Source organism: Chrysochloris asiatica, unplaced genomic scaffold, assembly GCF_000296735.1.
Source record: "Chrysochloris asiatica unplaced genomic scaffold, ChrAsi1.0 scaffold00195, whole genome shotgun sequence".
Lineage (NCBI taxonomy): Eukaryota > Metazoa > Chordata > Mammalia > Afrosoricida > Chrysochloridae > Chrysochloris > Chrysochloris asiatica.
In genome coordinates this window covers 5,812,672-5,817,900 of record NW_006408713.1, presented here as the reverse complement: position 1 = coordinate 5,817,900, position 5,229 = coordinate 5,812,672, and the positions used below count along the sequence as shown (strand labels likewise).

Below are 5,229 nucleotides of genomic sequence, written 5' to 3'. Positions count from 1 at the left end.
TTGATGCTTCTGAGTTATGGTGTTGGAGGAGAATATTGAAAGTGCCATGGGCTGCCAAAAGAACCAATAGATCCGTTTTGGAAGAAGTGCAGCCAGAGCGCTCCTTGGAGGCCAAGATGGCCAAACTTCGTCTCTCATACTTCGGACATATTGTCAAGAGGGACCAGTCACTGCAGAAGGATATCATGTTTGGTAAGGTGGAGGGTCAGAGAAAGAGAGAAAGACAAACAAGATGGATTGGCCAAGTGGCAGCATCGATGGGCTCAAGTAGTGAGGTTGGCCAATTTGGGGTTGTGTTTCGTTCTGCTGTGCATAAGGTCGCTATGAGTCAGTCCTGACTCGATGGCACCTAACAACAAGACTGAAACTCAAAGGGAACACAGAAACAAGCATGTAAGCTTGCTGGCGATGCATTGGTCTACTGGTGAGTGGAAGCGGGGGAAGGCAGCAATGAAGGAATGGGCTGGGTTCAACCACAGTCCATTGACCCCCGTTGACCTGGACATGAGAGAGAAAAGAGGAAAGTTTGGTTGGTCCAAAGTATGGTGAGACCTGGGGACACCTGAGCCCATGGACAAGGACATAGCCATAGTGAGCTAGAGCTAAGAGTGAAGCATCCAGCTCATATTAAATGAGGGGAGATGCACAAGAACACCCAAATTTGCAGACAATACCCATTTGACCTAGCCTCAATGGTTTGATAATTACAACTCACCTAGAGGACGATTACAAAAAAAAAAAAAAAATTGTTCGATAAAGGAAACAAGGGTATATTGCTACAATTTGATGAAGCTGACCTATACTCATGGAGATAGTAACTCTAAATACTAACAGAGACAGAAGGAGTCTTCACATCAACTATCAATGCTATCCCCTCTGTACACAGGGCAGATAAGGATGGGCAACTTAGACATTGGCTACCTAAAATAAGGGAGTAATAAAGGCACGTAGTGTCTGGCTTACAAGGTTTCAAGAGGGAGTTTAGTTTAAGAGTGTGGGGACAAAGAGTCCCCACTGAATAGCTTTCATCTTGTCTAGATGGGTCTGGTGAAAAGAGATGGGGATAAGATTCGTATGATTTAATAGCAAATAATTGTTATCATGACTAACTGTGACTGCCACAATTGTAAAGGTAGAAGTTTTGCAACAAAATCAGGGGAGTGATTAATCTTACAGTTCAGATACCAAGGATCCTAGGACCATCAAAGGAGAAGAGCACAAGCAGAATGCAGGACCTTATCCAGAGAAGCAGCAAAGCCAGAGACGGAGGCAGAGATGGGGATATGGAGAGAGGGAGTGGCTGAGGACTCCAGATTCATGGAAAGAGAGTGACTAAGAGCCAGTGGCCGGGAGGCAGACTTATAGAATGTGCCCTTTGGAGGTATAAATTATTATACATGTCTGAGTGTTTTGTTTTGTTTTAAAAAAAGCTAAAGTGAATAGAGAGAAATACTGTTAACTGATGGTACATGGAGGAGATTATAATCATTGTAATGGGGGGAAAAAACAAAAACAAATGTTGTTTATTGGTCCACTGGTGAGGACTTTGTTTTCTTTACATTGAGGTGCAATCCATAAGGCAGCTGTGGTCTTTGATCTTCATCAGTAAGTATTTTAAATCCTCCTCACTTCTCACCAAGCAAGGTTGTATCATCTGCATATTGCAGGTTGTTAATGAGTCTTCCTCCAATTCCGATCCCACATTTTTCTTCATATAATCTATCTTCTTGGATTATGTGCTCAGTATACAAATTAAATAAGTATGGTGAAAGAATACAACCCTGGGGTACACCTTTCCTAATTTTAAACCATTCAGTGTCCCCTTGTTCTGTCCGAACAACCGCCTCTTGGTTTATGCACAGGTCCCTCATGGGCACAATTAAGTGTTCCGGAATACTCATTCTTTACAACGTTGTCCATAGTTTGTCATGATACACATAGTTGAAAGCTTTTTGTAGTCAATAAAGATCAGGTAAACATCTTTCTGGTATTCTCTGCTTTCAGCCACCTTCCTGCGGTGCTTTCAGCTACGATATCAGCAATGATATCCTTCATTCTACGTCCTCTTCTTAATCTGGCTTGAACCTCTGGAAGTTCTCTGTCAATGTACTGTTGCAGCCATTTTTGAATTATCTTTAGCAAAATTTTACTTGCATGAGATATTAATGATATTGTCCAATGATTTTGCATACCATTGGATTACCTCTCTTTGAAATGGACACAAATACGGATCTTTTAAAGTAAGTTGGCCAGGTAATTGTTTTCCTTTTTTTTTTTTTGGCATATATGAGCGAGTGCCTCCAGTGCTGCATGAGTTTGTCGAAAAATTCTATTTTTATTCCATCAATTCCTTGTTCTTTGCCAATGCCTTCAATGCACCTTGGACTTCTTTCAGTATCATTGGCTCTTGATCATATGCTACATCTTCAAATGGTTTCACCTCAACCATCTCTCTCTCTCTCTCTCTGGTACAGTGACTCTGTATTCCTTCCATCTTATTTTGATGCTTTCTGCATCATTTAATCTTTTGCCCAGAGAATGCTTCAACATCTCAAGTTGAGGCTTGAATTTTTTTTCTTCAGTTCCCTCAGCTTGCAAAATACCATTTTGTTATTCTAAATCCAGATCTTTGCCCATTTCATTATGATATTTGACTTATCTTTTCAAGCTGCCTTTTGAAATTTTCTATTCTGTTCTTGTACCTCATTTCTTCCATTTGCTTTAATATCCTTTGCTGGTGAACAAGTTTCAGAGTATCTTCTGACATCCATTTTGGTCTTTTCCTTCTTTCTTGTGTTCTTCATGACCTCTAGCTTTCTTCCTGTATGATTTTCTTAATGTTGTCCCACAATTCTCCTGGTCTTTGGTCTTTAGTGTCTAAAGTATCAAATCTGGTCTTGAGATGATCTCTGAATTCAGGTGGGATATGTTCAAGGTCATATTTTGGCTCTTGGGGACTTTCTTCAGCTTCAGCCTGGACTTGCATGTGAGCAATTGATAACTTTGTTCCAGTCTGCCCCTGGCCTTGTTTTGTCTGATGATATGGAGTTTTTCCACCTTGTCTTTCCATAGATGTAGTCTATTTGATTTCTGTGTATCCCATTTGGTGAAGCCTATGCGTATAATTGTCTTTTATGCTGTTTAAAAAAGGTATTTGCAAAATTCTATCATGTGATGACAAGAGATGGGGATAGGACTCTTGTTGTACAACAGTGAATAATTGTTATCAGGACTGACTGTGAGGGTTGAAAATGTAAAGGTGGACATTTTGTAGCAAAAGGAGGGAAGTGGTTGACTTTGCAGTCCAAGAGTGGAGGTCCCCGAGACCATCAAGAGAGAAGAGTGGAGTGCGGGACCCTACCAAGAGAAACAGTGACAACATTGATGGAGGCAGAGACAATGACATGGAGAGATGGAGCGGCTGGGGACTCTAGACCCAGAGAAGGAGAGGGGTTGTGTGCTGATGACCGGGGGCAGGGTTGTGGGGTAGACCCTTTGGTTGGTTGATCATGCATGGAGGGGATTGTAATCATGGCAATGAAACAATATACGACAGGATGAATGTAAAGCTAATGTTCTTCCATGTAAAGTATCACATAATTCACAATATTTTTTTTTCAACTCTATCTTGAGATCTCCAGCATCATTTCTATCACCAAGCCCATATTTCCCAACTACTAATCCTTCCTGTTTCCAGCCTTTGCATTCCAATCATCAGTAATTATCAATACATTTTGATTATGTTTAATCAATTTCAGAGTGAAGAAGTTGGAAGAATTCTTTCATCTCATTCTCACTGGCTTTAGTGGTTGGTGTGTGAATTTGAATCATAGTGGTATGAACAGGGGTTCCCTCTAGGCGCATGGATATTATCCTATCACAGACAGGGTTGTACCTCATGACTCATCTGGATATGTTCTTTCTGACAATGAATGCAACACCAGTCCTCTTCAATTTGTCATTCCCAGCAAAGCAAACAATGTGACTGTCATATTCAAAATAGCCAAAGCCAGTTCATTTTGGCTCACTAATGCCTAGGATATCGATGTTGATGCATTCCATTTCATTTTTAACATCCATTCCATGTTTCAATTACTAATGGATGTTTACAGCGATTTCTCTTCATTTTTAGTTGTGCCCATCGGTAAATGAAGGTCCTGAAGGCTTTACTCCATTGATGTCATCACGGTCAACTCTACTTTGAGGAGGCAGCTCTTCCCCAGTCACATTTTGAGTGCCTTCCAACCTGAAGGGCTCATCTTCCTTCACTATATCTGACAACATTCTGGTGTCCTTCATCATGTTTAAGTGTTTAATAATCTGGTGCTGACAGTGTTCCACTGATGTTTATAAAGTTTTCAGTGACTAAATATTTGGACGCCATCCATCTCTCCTTCTTCCTAGTCTGCCTTCGTCTGGAAGCTCAGCTGAAACCTGTCCACCGTGGGTGACCCTGCTGGTATTTAAAATACCCGTGGCATAGCTTTCAGAATCACAGCAACTCACAAGCCACCACAGTACGACAAACTGACAGACGTGTGGTGGCAGTATACACTCACAAGACCTAAAATCAAGGCTGTCCATACATCCTGTGAATGACCGCTCACAGCAGCACGCGACACAGTAACCAAAAGGTGCAAACCACCGAAACATCCAGCAGCAGACAAGCAGCTAACATACTGGGGCACATCCATTCAAAGGAACATTGCTGCTGTCGCTGTTGGGTGCCGTCGAGTCGGTTCCGACTCATAGTGACCCTGTGCACAGCAGAATGAAACACTGCCCGCTCCAGCACCATCCTTAACCACCCTCAATGGTTGTTACACTTGAGCCTCATGTTACAGAAGTTCTCACACATACCACTTACGAATAAACACACACTGTTGTTGTTGTTAGGTACCATTGAGTAGGTACCGACTCATAGCAACCTTATGCACAACAGAATGAAACACTGCCCGGTCCTGGGTTAACCTCACAATTGTTGCCATGCTTGAGTCCATCAATGATGCCACTTGGCCAATCCATCTTGCTGGGGGTAGGGGGTGGGGTCTTCCTCTTTTTCTCTGACCTTCCACCTTACCAAATGTGATAACCTTCTCCAGTGACTGGTCCCTCCTGACAATATGTCTGAAGTATAAGAGACAAATTTTGGCCATCCTGGCCTCCAAGGAGCACTCTGGCTGCACTTCTTCCAACACAGATCTGTTGGTTCTTTTGGCAGCCCATGGC

The 5,229-nt window shown here is 42.2% G+C and overlaps 1 protein-coding gene across 2 annotated transcripts in view; it reads right to left on the bottom strand.

Annotated features, from left to right (window-relative positions):
* The window catches only part of TERT (telomerase reverse transcriptase), a 45,202-nt gene that overhangs the window by 28,530 nt on the left and 11,443 nt on the right, over positions 1–5,229 (bottom strand). The window lies entirely within an intron of this gene.